Genomic DNA, 16,612 nt, shown 5'->3' with positions numbered 1-16,612 from the left:
GATATGTAGGAATTATTTTGTAGAAGGTGTGCAGCTCAGAGCTACTTTGGATCCCTATGAGATGGACAACCTCTACTCTATATTTAGATAAAATGGGCTTTAAACTTTTCCTTACAACAAGCTTTTTTGCATTCACTTATCTATGGTTTATTTAGCATTTATGATGTGCAAAATCCTCTACTGTACAGTGGATAGGAAAACATATACAATCTATTCCTCTCTCAAAATCAGAAACAGAAAATAAATGAAAAAACAATCGAACAAATAAATAAATGAGAGCAATTTACCAATTCTGTGAAAAAAAGCAAACAGAATATCCTGATGGTAAAACTGAAGTTAGCAAAAGCCTGCTGTGGGTGACAATTGCCCTGAGAGCTAAAGGAATAAGAGCAACCCTAAATTCTGTAAGCAGGCAGGGGAAAATATGACTCAAGCCGGGTGGTTTTATGCAATTGGCACTAGGGGCACAATGTCCACAGCCTATGAAGTTTCCAACAGTCAAAAGAGTTGGAGGCCAGAAATTATATATAATGCTTCCAAAACAAGAGCACTAAAATCAAAGCCAATATATGCTTAATCAAACATCTATAAAACATGCCATTTTGTCAACCTGTCAGCAGCAATTCAGTTCAATGCTTGTTCAGTCACATATAATATAATAAACAATATAATGCATTCTTCACAAATATTCAAATTTAAACATTTAACATGGGAGCCATTCACCATACTTGAGATATGAGATGGAGAATATTCAAGTTATATAAATTTTCTATTTCTAGAGTAACAGAGGGAAATGACATGAGTAGATTAGAATTTCTATAAGTTTTCTATAAGGACACTCCAAAAAGAGAAACGGAACAGGATACATTTTTTTCTGTTGTCTGAAGGGATGCATTGGTCAGATACTGACAAAAACAGAAGTAGTATATATTTTATTGTATTTTTTCATTCTGGCAAAATAACACTCATAAAAAGTTAACTTAGACCTACATTGTCCAATACAGTAACCACTAGCCATACATGGCTATTTAGTTGAAATCTGGCTATTTGAGATTGAAATGTGCTCTTTATTTAATTATATATACCAAATTGCAAATTATTTTAAATTATATACCAAATTTCAAAGAATTAGCACAAAAATAAGAATATAAATTATCTCATAATTAATTTATTTATTACTAGTTAACATGATAATATTGTAGATATATTAGATTAATTAAATATATACTTAAAATTCATTTCACCTATTTATTTTTACTTTTTTAACGTGTTACTGGAAAATTAAAATTCTATGTGCAGTTCGCGTTTGTGGCTTGCATTATTTTCTATTGAACAGTACTGATTTAAACAACAGAGTATAAACCACAGCTGTGATTTCTGCTTAAACAATTTATACTTAACATTCAAAATCAAATATCTAACATGAAATGTATCATGTTTGTGTGACAAAATCCTTAGGATATCAGAGAATATTTACATCGATTTTCAATCAGCTTGTATAAACATAGCGTGTACAGTTTCCCCCTTTGATTTTCAGGTTCAAATTGCAAATATCAACATCCAAAGTGTTTTAATTTCTTGAATTTTCCGTTTCGTCCATGTTTCTTCTCATCGTCATGTCAATCCTGCCCAGGCATATACAGAACAGATCGGGAGACAAACATGAGTGGAAAAGATGGATGGCAGGAAATGACTTCTCACACCTGGTCTATTGTATGTAACTAGGTTGTATTTTTGCCTTCTTGTTCCATAACACTTTTCTGCTCCACTTTGTTCAGGGTGTGAGGTATCAAAACTCAGATTTTAGAGAGCATTGACATCTAAGGTCATTTCTCTAATCAAGTGTCTTTTTGTATTATAATGGAGATTTTTGATGTTGGACCTCTGGCTGTATTCATCATCACTGCCACCAGTCTGATTTCAGCTATCTTCTCCTCTTTGAAGTCAAAGATGTCTAAAATTTGAGTTTTGATCCCCTACTATAGTAACCTTTTAGAAATTCTAATCTACTCATGTCATTCCCCTCTGTTACTCTAGAATGTGTGTCTGCAATATGAGGGGATGCGCTCATAAATGATGGGCAAGTCGAGAAGAATGTGAATATAACCTGGAAAGTATGTTGTTTGATAAGCTAATTCCCCAGGACATTAAAGATTCACACCACCAAAGACAGCAGCTAAACACAAAATACTGTAATAAGGCTGAAGTTAACTGGAGCCATGGGGAGATCAGTGTGAAACACAACCCTCGTTTCCCTCTCGTCCACATTCTGCTCTTCTCTTTGGCTCTCTTTGGACACACAATCGATCTCAGCATGCTGTGTTCTTCCACTTTTTGTGCATTTCCCTCTTTCCCTTTCTTTAAGTAGGCTAATCCTTACTTATATTTTTGCCCTTAAATTACTTTCTCCCTTTTTCTTAAAATGGAACTTTACATTTATTTATTAGTAGTTTGTTTTTGCTGACGTTTTCAGCAGGATGATTGCACAGGTTTTGAGGATCTGCACGTAATCTCATTTTTTTCCATGAATGCTGCCATTTCAGTATGAATTCTACAGAATGCAAAGTTTGAAGGAACTCACATGTCATGTTGTGGCAGAAACATTGTAATTAAAAACGTAAAGACTTCTCTCATCGCACACTGGGCGTGTAACGTACAGCACGGTGACTACAGTTTACGATACTGTATTATACATTTGAAAGGTGCTAAGAGAGGAAATCTTAAAATCCAGGATTTTTAGCATGACTTTCGTGAGCTAAACAGGGCCTGCATGATCTATCTCTGCATGAGCCTCGCCTGTCTCTCCATCTCTCGACTTCAAATCCTTTAGTTCTTATTAATAACATTAGGGATAATTTATTTTATAGATGTATTTGTATGATTATTTGTTACTGTTTTGTCGGTGGAGTCGTAGAGAGAAGAGGCTCAATGATGCCTCTTTTGTCACCTCTCGTATTCCTGGTGTCTGCAATATTACCTGGCATGTGCTAGGTACCAAATCCATAATTGTTAAGTTTGATTGAATTAGTCATTGAACGATAGTAGCAAACTTTTATTGAAAGCTTACTTTGTTCCTGATAATGTTATATGTTCTGTACCTGTACAACTGCTCTGTGAAGGAGGTGCCATTATTGTGCCCATTTTACAGATGAAATGGAGGAATAGACAAATTTAATGACTTGCCCTTTGTCCACAAATTAGTACATATCAGGCAGGTTTGAATTTGGGCAGAGTGACTCCAGAGCCCATTCTCTTGGATGCTGATCTATGCTGCCCCTCTATTAATGACTGCATAAACAGATGAAAGCAGCAAGGGTTTACAATCCTAGCACGACAAGGAGTATGAGCTTAAAGATCTGAGTTCCAAATTCTTTTTCCAAAGCTAAGTGGGTATTTCAATATTGGGCAGCTTAAGTTTTCTTAGACTCATATAGATCTGGAGTTTGAAGCCAGCAGGTCAATATAGTTCCTTTGAAGCCAGGAGATTCAGGATTCCTAGCACTCACCCACCAGGATATAAAAAGAGACACATAGTTCTGGGCAGGGAAAAACATGGAATAATTGACAGGGCCAGTTTGCTAATAGGATTGGATGGTGGCTGGAAATTAAGAAACTGCACAACAGCCAAGCTAATGCACCCAGCAAGATCACTAGACAGGCCAGGAGACCGGAAGTAGGTGTTGCACAGAGAGGAAGGTAAGGTGGTTTCCAGCTCTGCATGGTTCTTTGTAGTTTGCTTGAACTGGGGATGCTGTGCTGGAGTCAGTCAGAGGAGAAGGCAGCCTGTTAGACCTGCTTGACGACTCCAAATTTGAGGTTGCTTCCAGCCTTGTTATACTTAAACAAATCACAAGAAAATAAAGGAATAAAAAGATGGGCTTTGGAACAAAATAGATCTGAGGAATAATTGCTAATGAAGTCACAGCATGGTTTTATGCTAAGTAATTGTCTGTTAAACAGCATTTGAATTGTGTGGACACAATCAACCAGTTCTACGTCTGTGGGGCTATATACATGATAAAATAAAATATATGTTAATCTCACCATTCAGTTAGAACACGTGTTCATGTGCATGAACTCGTATTATTGCAGTATGATCCTAAAAATCCATTCCAAGGCTCTCTAACCCTGCCATCCTTTAGTGAACAGATAAACAGATATTATTTCAGTGCACGATGCTGCTCCCACCGGATCCCTGCCTCCAGCCACAGTTGCCAGCCAGGGAGCTTTTAAAGTGTTATATCACAACAAAAGTAATGCAAGGATATTGAAGGACCCTGACTCTTAAGTGAAAGGAGTACAACTCCCCCAGGCATGAAACAAAGCCTAAATCACAAGGAAAAACTACACCAAGCTGTCGACCTGGGTACACTTGCTGAGCGCCAATGGTGTTGTTATAAGAACAAGAAAAGCAGACTTATTCTGAGGTGTCAGCACACTGTGGAAACATGTGAACTTTAAAGAAGACATATTTATTACAAAGGACGCCACCAGAGGTGTGTTTTATTCCATAGACTGGATTTCGAGCACAGTGTTTAAAAATTTATATTTGTCTATTATTCCGAAACTTTCGTAGAGCCATGTGGCTTTCCAAAGACGTCCCAAACCTGCTGATGAATCTTGGGAGCCAAACATTCCTTTTAGCAGAAGAGAGAATTTTAAAAATGCTCATATATCAAAGCAGAGGATACTTAGATGTGAAATACCCACTGGCAGTTTTTCTATTGTGTCTCTAAAGCTGAGAGATAGCCAAAGAGTACTGTTTTTGTAGTTATTTATATAATTTTGGGTGTGTTTGCTTTTAAGAATAGCTCCTGATAGGGATCTACTTCATATAAATTACACTGAAAGAGTCTATCTTTGTTAGAAAATGTCTTATTAGGCTGACAGATATGTTAATTATTACAAAAGGTTCTTTATTACAGGTAACATTCTCAGGTGACCTGCAAATTAGATAGCTCTTTAATAGTGACCATGCCTATTGGGTATGGAGTAATTTTTCAAGGGTACTTCTTAAAGTTTAAAAAAAGACCAACAGAATATTTACAGTCCGCCCACCGCTCCTTATCAATAAATGGTCTTTTACTTTAAAAATAATACAAAAGGAGTTATTCTTTTCCATATAACAACAACAACAAATGGCAAAATAATTATGTAATCCCAAAATTATTGAAATGTCAACAATAAACTTTATACCTGTCCTCATGTAATACTTTACCTTAAAAACGTAATTTTTTAAATGTGATTTAACTTTACATTTTCAATTTTCTCCTTCGTATTGTATAAATGCATTATCATCAATAAGTATTTAAAGATTCCAGGGAAATCTGATAGTTTAAGAATTTGATGCTAGAAAAGTTTTCTGAAGGTTTTACCAGAGATTTTGTTATGTAAAATGTTTAACCTTTATTCAGAAATGAAAGTCATTCTTGAAATGACTTGGGGGTGAGCAAACATCCCCACCACAACTCTCTGGGTCCTAGTAAACCCACACCAAAAGGAAATTTTGCCCTCTCTCTGGTGCATCAAAACCTTAACCACAACTCTTCTATTTTATGACTTTGACACTGAGAAGTAGGGACGATAAACCATTTCTGTTGCCTCTTTGGAGAGAAACAAAGATGACTGAAGGTGCTAATTACTCTGGGATCTTAATATGCGGAGTTCATTGATCCTTGCTCTCTGACTTGTTCAGATCTTATTCTCCACTGCACACACAGAGATGTATATTTCAACCGAAATGGTACAGGTGTCTCCAGTAAGCCAAGAAAAAATATTGTGAAAAGACAAACTCAATATGGGACATCTTTCCAGGACATGGTGACAGGTGACACAATCTCTCTCTCTATGAGAAGAGAGATTTGAGTACACACGTATTTTCATGGTGTGATTTTTAGCTGCATTGTTAGGACACCCTTGATATGATATTCTCAAAATATCACTTTACAGCTCTTTTGTCTTCCTCCCAAACCTCAGTCTAATCATGAGAAAAACATTAGAGAAATCCTAATTGAGGAACAGTCTACAAAATACCTGACCAGTACTCCTCAAAACTGTGAATGTCATTGAAAACAAGGAAAATTTGAGACGTTGCCACAGCCAAGAGATGCCTAAGGAAACATGACAACTAAATGTAACAGATAGGATTCTGGAACAGAACAGGGACATTAGATAAAATCTAAGGAAATCTGAATAAAGTATGGACTTTAGTTAATTATAATGTATCAATATTGAAAGCAGTGGACAGATAGCCATTAATGACTATTCTTAAAAGTCAGGTAGATAAGCAATGTATTATCAGACTCCCACTAGGCTCCTTATAGGTAACATCTCTGATGCTTGAGTCACCATGGTGACAGGTGCTTAAGTTGTTTTTCAGGAACTGTGGATTGACTCTTTGTCTAGCTCAAGCCAGTTGAGATTACAGACTCAGCAGCTGGGCTGCAAGAATGTCAGATAGGTTACCCTTTGACATCAGAGAGCCAAAAACTCCACCCTCAGATCATGCTAATGCCACCATTTTGTGAACATGTGTCAAGTGAAGAGCATGAATCTTGACTGTGCTTGTGCAGATAACTGATTACCTCACCTTTCCTTACCACCACTCATGTATCTCCACACTTCAGATAACTGCATCCCTTGATCCCATAAATATCTCAAATCCTCATTTTCAGGGAGGAGGATTTGAGACTTGTTTGCCTGTCTCCTTGCTTGGCTGCCTCGTGAATAAACCTATTCTCTGCTGCAAAACTCATCATTTTGGTGATTGGCCCACTGGGTGGTGGGCAAAATGAGCCTGGTTCAGTTACAATATTGATTATTTAATTGTAACAAATGTATCATACTAATGTAAGATATTAATTATATAGTGGTAAGTGGGTACTGGATATATGAGAATTCTCTGTACCATCTTTTCAATTTTTCTATAAATTTACACCTGTTCAAAAAAGTAAAGTTTATTTTTTTTAAAAAAAAGGAAGACGTGGGATTCAGTAACAGGGAATTTAACAAAAGAGAAAGACAAAGGGAATTTCCAGTGAAATAGTAGAGAGGAATTTTAGGAAGAGAAGTGTATGCTGGCTCAGGCAGCACCGGTCCAGATTGGAGACAGAATTCCAAGGATATAACAAGGATTGGAAATTAATGAATTAAAACTAATGATTACATGGTGTTTTTAAATGACAGGGAGGAAATTCACATTTCATTGCAGCGATTGTTGATGAATAAATGATTAACATATAAAAAAATAAGCAAATAAAAAGATAATTATTAATTCCTTGGAAACAAAAAAATTACCAGAAATGAAATTGAATCATATAATTATATGTTTGTATTCAAGGACAAAACTATAATTTTTGCAGCATTATGAGCTTATCCACTTTAGGACATAAAACAACACACTTATGCAAATATTTACTTGACATTTGTATTTAACCAAGATTCAATGTACAGCCACTTCTTAAGAATTTGAAACTATTTTTGTAAATTGAGAGATTGTGGTCAAATAAAAGAGATATTTTCAAAATATTTGCTGATAAATGGATGAGATATCATCTAGAGGCTTGGCAAATGGCTAAAAAATGGTACAGCCTACTTTCTACCAAACACAGCAGAAATTTACACTGTAATGGGACAAGATGGGAGGGAAAACTTATTTAGAGTCCTATTTAGAGATTGCCTTTGAAAATGATGGAAATCTTCTGTATTAGAAATAATTCAAAGGCTGAAAACCATAGGATCTCCATTTTGATTACCACTTCGCAATGCCTAGAAGTATACTTTATGTTGAAAAATAGTTTGAATTTTATGCCGCATTCAAATTCTGTACCAACAGAATAAGGGGAAATGCACCAGCTGCGATAGATTGCAGAAAGCTTACAGAAGGCCAGCCACTAGGGACTGATGGAAAGCTGCTCAGAAAATCAGCTTAGAGTAAGATTGGATTAAATCCCAGTTCTAGCAAAACAGCCAAGATTGTCTGAAGGATCTTAACCTTCATCACACCCCTGAGCAGTCTTCCTGAATTTTCACTCTTCTAAAGCTAATCAGGACTGAAGGAAAAAAAAAAAAAAATTATAATGTGTACATTCTGAGAGCAAAACTAAACAGTAGGGTACAATACTTCTGGAGTGGCAGAGTAAGGAGTTCTGCAGACACTCTCCACAGTAAAATAGCAAATTTACTGAGAAAATTTTTGAAAAGCAATCATTTAAAGTTGCTGGAAATTGTCTCAGGCATATGCAGCAAATGGAGAAACAGTCATTCCAAGAAATCTACTAAATCTTGGTAAAAACAGCCAGAATCTGTGACGTTGAGCCATGACCTGTGTCCCCAGATGATATTTTGTAATGTGTATGTCCCAGGTCTGTGTTACACAAGCTCTCTATTCTGGGCAGGTGCAGCCAAGAAGCTGGAGGCTCCCTTTCTACTCAGCGTCTAGTCTCAAGCTATGGTTTCACCCCGGGAGGCAGAGGGGGATGGCTGGCAGTGGCGTTTCACATCCCTCCTCCCCAGTCCTGTGTTGCAGAAATGCTATTTCACTCAGGTGTGCACAGAGAGGATGTGACTCCCTTTCTCATGAGCCCCAATTCAGAGACTGAAAGATCTACTCCAGACACAGCAGGTTGAGAATACCGAGCCCAGTCATCCCATCCTAGCCCACTTGCAGGGCAAAGGTTCTGCATTTATATGGAGAAAGCAAAAGGACCACGGGCTGCTATCCCCTACCACCATGACCACCACCACCACCACCAATGTCCTCTCATAGAGTGAGGGTGGCCCCACAGGAAGAGTGGGTCCCAGCTCCCATCTTTGTTGCACTGCTGCAGGCATTCTTCCCAGGGGGAAGGGAGGCCAAAAAGACAAAGAGCTCCACAACTCTGTCTGCCACTTTATTTCTAACAGAATGTGAACTCCTTGGCTAAGCATGTTGTTGGAGATAATGGAGATCTTGGTGAAGAACAATTACGAGGAATTTGGTAAATCTATGATACAAGCAAAATGGCAGGGCAGCCAGAAGTTTCATAGAGAGAACCAGGCAAAAGGACAACCAAGAAGAACCCTTTGGGATCAGTCACTCTGGGGGTTGGGAAGGCTGTGCACATATGCTAAGCTATACTCACTCTCTAGAGATCACTGCAGGGAAGAAAGCAGATGTGAGAGCATTTCCAAAGCTGCACCCAGACCCATAGACACAGGGCAGGGGCCTCACAGTGCCACGGGTTTAAATACAACTTCATGCCAACACTGACTGAGCAGTAAGTTACTCTGACCCAGGGGCAGCTCCTAGGAAGCCAGGCTTAAAAATTATACTTATCCCTTGCAGTCTGGGAGAATTTGTGTATCCCCAATTCTATGCCCTCTCAGGAGCAATTAGAGATAGAATCTTCTGGGTACCAGTCCTTAGCTGAACATGGAGCAAAAAGCACAAATTCACTGATTAGTAATAGCAGCCTACAAGTCACACAGATATCCAGTAGTAGAGAGTAAAAATCTACCTGGTTAAGAGGCTTAAGCACAGCCGTTGATCAATAGGCCATTTGTGGATGCAGGGCTAATAGCACATGCAGCCAGGTTAAAAGATCAAGAAAAGAAAACACATACGAACAGGGACATCAGAGGCCGACATTGTGGAGGTAACAAACTTCTCTGAATGAGTTCACCCAGTCCACTAAACAAGTAAATGATCAAACAAACAACAAGAACAAACCAGGGAAGGGGATTGGAGCTTCAATAACCACTGCCGTCACAATATATTATTCATAAAGTAAGTCCAGTTTTCAACAATTCAGGGCATGCAGAGAAACGGGAAAGAGTGACCAATACAGCGGGAAAAAGCAGTCAGAGGAATTTGCCTTTGAAGGGCTTAGACGGTGGATTTAGAAGGCACAGGCTTCAAAACAGCTATTATAAATGTGGGCTTTTGAGCTAATGGTTCTCAACCTGCAGTGAAGATATAAACAACCCAGGGGCCAATTTACAGGATCCATCTTTGGCTCATTTATATAACACTGTGCAATAGAATATTATCTGGACTGAAAGAGATAAAGTACTGATCAATGCTGCAACATTAATGAACCTTAAAAACATTGTGCTAAATGAAAGTAGCTAGTCACAAAAGACCACATATTATGAAATGTCTAGGGTAGGCAAATACATAAAGACAGAGGGTAGATTAGCAGTTGCTTGGGGCTGGTACTTGGGGTGGGGTGTGAGGACCGATTGTTAATGGGTTTGGGGTTTCTTATAGGGGACAAAAATGTCCTAAAATTAGATTGCGGTTATGGTTGCACAATCTCATGAATATACTAATAAAACATTGAATTGCATAGTTTAAATGGATGAATTGTGTGGTATTATATCACAATAAAGCTGTAACCGAAAAAAAAGCATCTAAGAAAAAATGACCAAATGGTAGACTTCATACTCAGGATTTTGGTCTGAAATTAGTGCACCTGAAATTGTCTTTGTTTCTAGAAGTAAATTGAATCAAGTAGGGTCCCAATGAACATGTGGATATATTTTACACAACAGTGATCAGGGTCTACCTCAGTACTCACCTGTGGCTCACGTTCAAGAGTATGCTCACTGACTAACTACTGCTAGTGCCTAAGGGTTTCACCATGAGTGCCTAGGCATAACATAAATCCTTTGAATTTTTACAGAAACCAGCTGGCTGGAGATAAGCCCACATTTGCTTCACCTATGCTGCGTCTTGATTCCATGGGAATCCATAGTCATGCTGTTACATGTATGATTTTCTTCTAACACACAAAGACAGTACCTTCCTTCAAACATCACTGGAGGCAGTGAACTTGGGTGAAAGACGGATCTGAATGCCTGCCTTGACTTATTTCCTAGACTAGGTCCTGAAAGCACCTTTACAGATGCCCCAGAGAAATACGAGCCACTGTAAGCAAAAGAGCCCTTGGGTTGCAGAAATAGATTCAAGGCTACTCTTTATGGAGAAACACAGATTTAAATAATACCAATACTTAGTGGTGTGAGGAGTTTTATTCACCAGAATTCCAAAGGGACTAAATCTTGGAGGAAAATCAGCCTGAGATTAGCACAAAGTATACTTCCAAGAGGAATGCACATAAGGAAGAAAGCAATGACAAAGAGAACATCATGACAGTGAGGGGGCACCATCTGGTATGGGTAGGTGAGTGTAGCAGTGTAGCGGGGTGGACAGAAAGAGGGAAGGAGATTTTGGAGATGAATTTTAATTTGGAGGGTGTTAATGGGCATAAAAAGGCATCAGGATGGCCCAGATATGTATCAGTACAGATTTCAGGGCACATATAATTGAGGCGACAAAACTATCAGTTTTATTTCTAAAACCCAAGAAAATAATTTGTCTTTCTTAAATAAAAAGTGCTTGTATTTGCCAACAATTTTATAATGATTTTATGATTCTTAACCCTTAAATAAAATCTCAGAGAAAGTCTTCTTGTAACTTCTTGGCCTTCCAATAATGAGACATATATTCAAGATCTTGAATGGGGATTGGACTTTGATTTTTCAAAGAGAAAAATAGAGGAGTGGGGGCAAAAGGAAAAGCAGCTGCTACAGGAGAAGAGAAACAGTAATCAGAACATATTCTCTAATTCAATAATTTCAGAAAATACTAAGATCGTACAGGCTCATAAGACCTTTTTTTCCTTAGAATTACCTTACATTCTTCTCTGTTTAACTCTTGATGTGTCTCATTATAAAGCTTCAAATCTGAATCTCCAAAACTATTATATAACTCTCTATAAAGTCATGCCAATATAGCTATGGCTGCTTTATCTACTGTCTGCCACATTATTTTTGTTAATTTTTTATTTATAGAACCCAGTCTACCTCTTAAAATATATATATATTTTTTGCAAAGCTGTGGATTTCTCTTCATTTTTTTAAAGATTGGGCCTGAGCTAACATCTGTTGCCAATCTTCTTTTTTTTTCCTTCTTCTCCCCAAAGACCCCATACATAGTTGTATATTCTAGTTGTAGGTCCCTCTAGTTCTACTATGTGGGACACCACCTCAGCATGGCTTGATGAGATGTGCTAGGTCTGCGCTCAGGATCCGAACCAGCGAAACCCTGAGCCACCAAAGCAGAGCGTGCAAACTTAACCACTCGGTCGCAGGGCCGGCTCTGGAAAATATACTCAGTTAAGTAACAAATTACTGCATTACAGTTTTGATTTATTAAAATACCCCTATATGTTATGACCCTCTTGACTTTTGTGTACCACAGGAGACATAAATGAGTTTTATTCTTTTAGGAACTGTTCTATAATTTCACTCATTGAAATATATTTTATTTATAATTTAATTATTTGAGTAATTGAGGGATACCTATTATTTACCAAAGTATCAGCTGTGCCATGTGAAACTTATTCTTGATCTATTTTGCTATAATATTTTACTAGAGTATTATTTCCAAATTATACCAGTTGTGGTAATTTACTCAAATGACTCATTTTTTATTATGAAAATCAGATATTCCCTTTGTACAAAAATTTGAAAGGACAGTATAAAAAGAAAACATAAATCACCTTTATTGACATCCAGATTTTTGCTCAGTCAGTTCTTCAGCACACAAACATTTATTGAGCACCTAATATTCTCCAGGCACAATTTTAAACATTGAGGCCTATCACTGAACAAACCTGACACAATTTTATATTTACATAATACTTTCTCTAGGGAGATAATAGAAATGACGTTGATGTAATTATTTGAATATTTTTATTCCCATATTTAAAACATCGGTCATGTACTCTGTTTGTATGTTGTTTGTTTACGTGTGTTACTATGGGGAATTGAGAATTGATTTGCAAGACTGTAGAACGTAATCGTTGTTATTCTTCCTCTATTTGCAGACCTCCAAAACTTTCTTAATATCAGAGTCTCATTGGAAAACTTCTAAAGCATCATTGACTATTTCATTTTCCCAGAACATGGAAGGTGTAGTGCTTCCAGTGTTCCTGTGGACAATAGCCAGGTCTTAGACTTCAAGTGTGCCTAGAACATTTTCCACTTTTACAAGCATTATTGAAGACAAATGGAGACAATAAAAATCAAAATAAGTGAAAGAGAAATTGTCAAAAAGTGAGGCCTGTGTAAAAACACATATAATAAAAAACACTTGTTTGGTTTTTTATAATCTCGTAAATCAAAGAAAGTGGTAAAATATTATTTACAAAAAATTCTATACCAATGATGTAATTCTATAAACTCTAGATGAGAAAACTAGGATCCACATATCAGACAGATTTCTACTAATGTCATAATCTAGGGATTCACAAACATTTTCTATAAAGGACCAGATAAGAAATATTTTATGCTTTGTGGGCCTTAAGGTCTCTTTCACAAGTACCCAACACTGCCATTGTAGCCTGAGGGAAGTCATCAACAATAGGTAACCAAATGGGAGTGGCTGTGTTCCATTGCCTCCATTTACAAAATCAGGCACCGAGCAGGATCTGGCCAGCAGGCCATAGCTTACCGATCCCTAAAATGTGAAGGTCATTTGAATAGTACCTTTCAAGAGGTACAGTGGAAAGGCATCTGTAAAGTCACTGATAATTTGATATCATCGTCAGAATTTCCATGTGAATAAGACCAATGTCTTTAATTCTCTTTCAAGTACATGAAACGTTTTAAAATAAACTTTGGAATCTATTGGAGGTAGACATTACAATGTAAGACGTTACAATGTAAGACACACAATGTGAGAAATTTCAATGCCAGGGAGCTTCCTTCATCCTTAACCAATACTTATTCTTTGTAATTGAGATACAAGCTTTCAAATAATGTCTCTTGATTGCCATGAAAGGGTAGATACTCTTCAACATACAGTAGTAAACACATCACATCCCAGAGTGGGGAATAGACACTCATTTGCACTGACCTACATCATTAGAAGCTCTGAAGTAATGTGCCCGGTGTGACTTACGCACATTCCCCACTCTCATGATTAATGAATACAGTATTTCGGCACATGCCTGCTCTGACTTTCAGCACTTACAGACAGCAGATGGGTGAGGGAGAAAGAAAAACAAAAGCTATAATTCCATGACAGCTTCTAGTTTGGGATCTTTATGTATCTGGTCTCAAGGAAGCCGATCTGACAGCATTACTATCTTTTTTTTTTGTCATTATTATTCTTTTTCTTCTTTCACCCTGTCTCTTTCTCTTTCAGGAGTTGTCATGCTTTTAAAATAGGTGAAAAAATGCCTTAACGTTGAACTCTAAGAGATGATGCTGGTAGCTTTCATTCTTACAGTGAACAATCTGAATGATGGGGGGCAAGGATCTAGCACCTATGCAGCTGCTCTTTGGCACAGATTTCTCAAATGGTAAATAAACTGCTCTCTATTTGCTGGTGTGAACACATAGACAAATATTGACTTGGACAGATGCTGAGCTTTTCTTTAATTTCATAAATTGCATCGCATTCCGTCTCTACTGCCAGCAGGGTCCTCATCGCTTCTTATGCAGTTAATCATTTATTGCTTATTAAACAATTAATAAAATCCAGAAACTAGATTGCATTACAGATTAATAAATCTGTTCAAAAAATCTGGGTAATTCTAAGTTTTCAAAGTCCCTGATTCTGACTTAAAGGTTATGTACAGAAGGCAGAAAAAGTAACATAGTATTTCTATTTCTCATTTAATCAGAAGGTTATGTTTTTCATTTATTTTGTATAACATTATTTCGCATTGAATGTTTATCCAAATGTAACATCAGTGACATACAAGTATATGAAATAATGGTACTATGTAAGTAAAGAAGTCACACCTGCTTGTCAAGTCGGGTTTTTGGCAATAAGCATAAATTTGTGAAGCTATTGCACTTTGCATCATTATGGTTTGGAAGAAAAATCAATAATACATTTGTATGGGTAGTATTCATTGAAACAAAACAAAGAAACAGCCCTGGCGAGGCCGCATTTTAGGTGAACTCACAATGGACTATTATGAGAAAATTTAATGGGAAACCTACAGTTTTATAGATTGAGAAGCTAATCAATCAGTTCTAGAAATCCTGCAAGTAAATAGGTATAGTACCTGCATTATACTGGGGACAGTGTACAAAAATATTTATCTGTTATCTCTATAAATATATTAGAACAATACTTTAAAAACGTTTGGCTAATCAAATAACTATTGCTAGTTTCTTTGTGGATGTTTGAGTAAGATCATATAAAAATTAGTATCATCTTAAATGGTTTTGAATGAAAGTTTGAGAATGTTCATTTTTGTATGTTACCCAGTCTTTGTGAAGTACGTTTTTGGGAAGGGATGTTGCTTCATTTGGAGTCAGATTAAATGAGGAAGGAAGGGAGGGAGGGAGAGAGGAATGGAGGAAGAAAAAGTAGAAAAAAGAAGTTAAAAGTTAGCTTTATTATGATCAGGGCTGCCCAGGAAGAGGAGTCTACCTTGAAAAACTTTACAAGAGAACATCTATCCTGACAGGTCCAGAAAGGTGTGTATTTGAAACATTGGCTGATATTGCCAAATTGCTCTCCAAAGTGAACACATCAATTTACACTCACCCCAAAGCATACGAGAACCTGTAGCCTTTTATCCCCTAAAATCTTCTTTATTTACAAACCTTTTGATCTTTAACAATCTAATAATAGAGGAAAATGTACATAAAGTTGTTTTAATTTGACTTTACAAATTATCTCCGAGGCTTCTCATCTTCTTTTATAGGTAAAGCACTTAGTTTTCATTTATAATTAATTATCTGTTATTGTTTTTGTCCATTTTTAAATGAGACATATTAATTTGCTTTGGTTGCTACAACAAAGTAACACGAACTGGGTGGTTTAACCATGAGAAATTTATTGTCTCACATTTCCGGAGACTAGAAGTCTGAAATGAAGGTGTCAGCAGGTTGGTTTCTTCTGAGGATTGTGAGGAAGAACCTGCCTCTTTCCTAGCTTCTGGTAGCCACAGGAGTTCCTTGACTTACAGATAACATTCTCCCTGTGTATTTACATTGTCTTCCCTCAGTACGTATCTCTTTCTGTGTCCAAATTTCCTCTTTTTTCATAAGGACACTAGCCATGTTGGATTAAGACGTATCCTAATGATCTCATTTTCACTTGATTGCCTCTGTGAAGACTCTGCTTCCAAATAACATCACATTCTGAGTTATTTCAGCATATCTTTTCTGAAGAGTCACACAATTCAACCCATCATAGGACAATATATCTTTTTCTCTTTAAATTTCAAGAGCTTTTCAGACACTATATATTGTTGGTCAGATGTGTTGTGAATATTATTTCCAGGTTAACATATGTGTTTTGATTAGTTTATGAAATACTATAAGAGTAGAACTTTCAAATGTTCATGGTCCAATTTGTTATTCTTTCCATTAAGATATCTGGGTATTTTGTCTATTTTCTGATGTTTTCCTCTAGTTCCCTCATTTCCTTTTTATGTAAATCTTTGGCTCTCTTGGAATGTATTTTGACATACAGAATGAGGTAGCTCCATTTTATCCAGTAGACATGCCAATTGTCCTAATATCTTTTGTTAACTAATATATGTAATGTTTTATAATATGATAAGAGCTAATGGCTATTGAATCTGACTATATTCTGGGC

The 16,612-nt window shown here is 36.9% G+C and overlaps 1 protein-coding gene across 6 annotated transcripts in view; it reads right to left on the bottom strand.

The window, feature by feature from the left end:
* Positions 1-16,612, bottom strand: part of CDH12 (cadherin 12) — a 936,971-nt gene that overhangs the window by 279,008 nt on the left and 641,351 nt on the right. The window lies entirely within an intron of this gene.

Source organism: Equus przewalskii, chromosome 20 (assembly GCF_037783145.1).
Source record: "Equus przewalskii isolate Varuska chromosome 20, EquPr2, whole genome shotgun sequence".
NCBI lineage: Eukaryota > Metazoa > Chordata > Mammalia > Perissodactyla > Equidae > Equus > Equus przewalskii.
The sequence above is the reverse complement of the archived record's forward strand: the minus strand, read 5'-3'. Positions and strand labels throughout refer to the sequence as shown.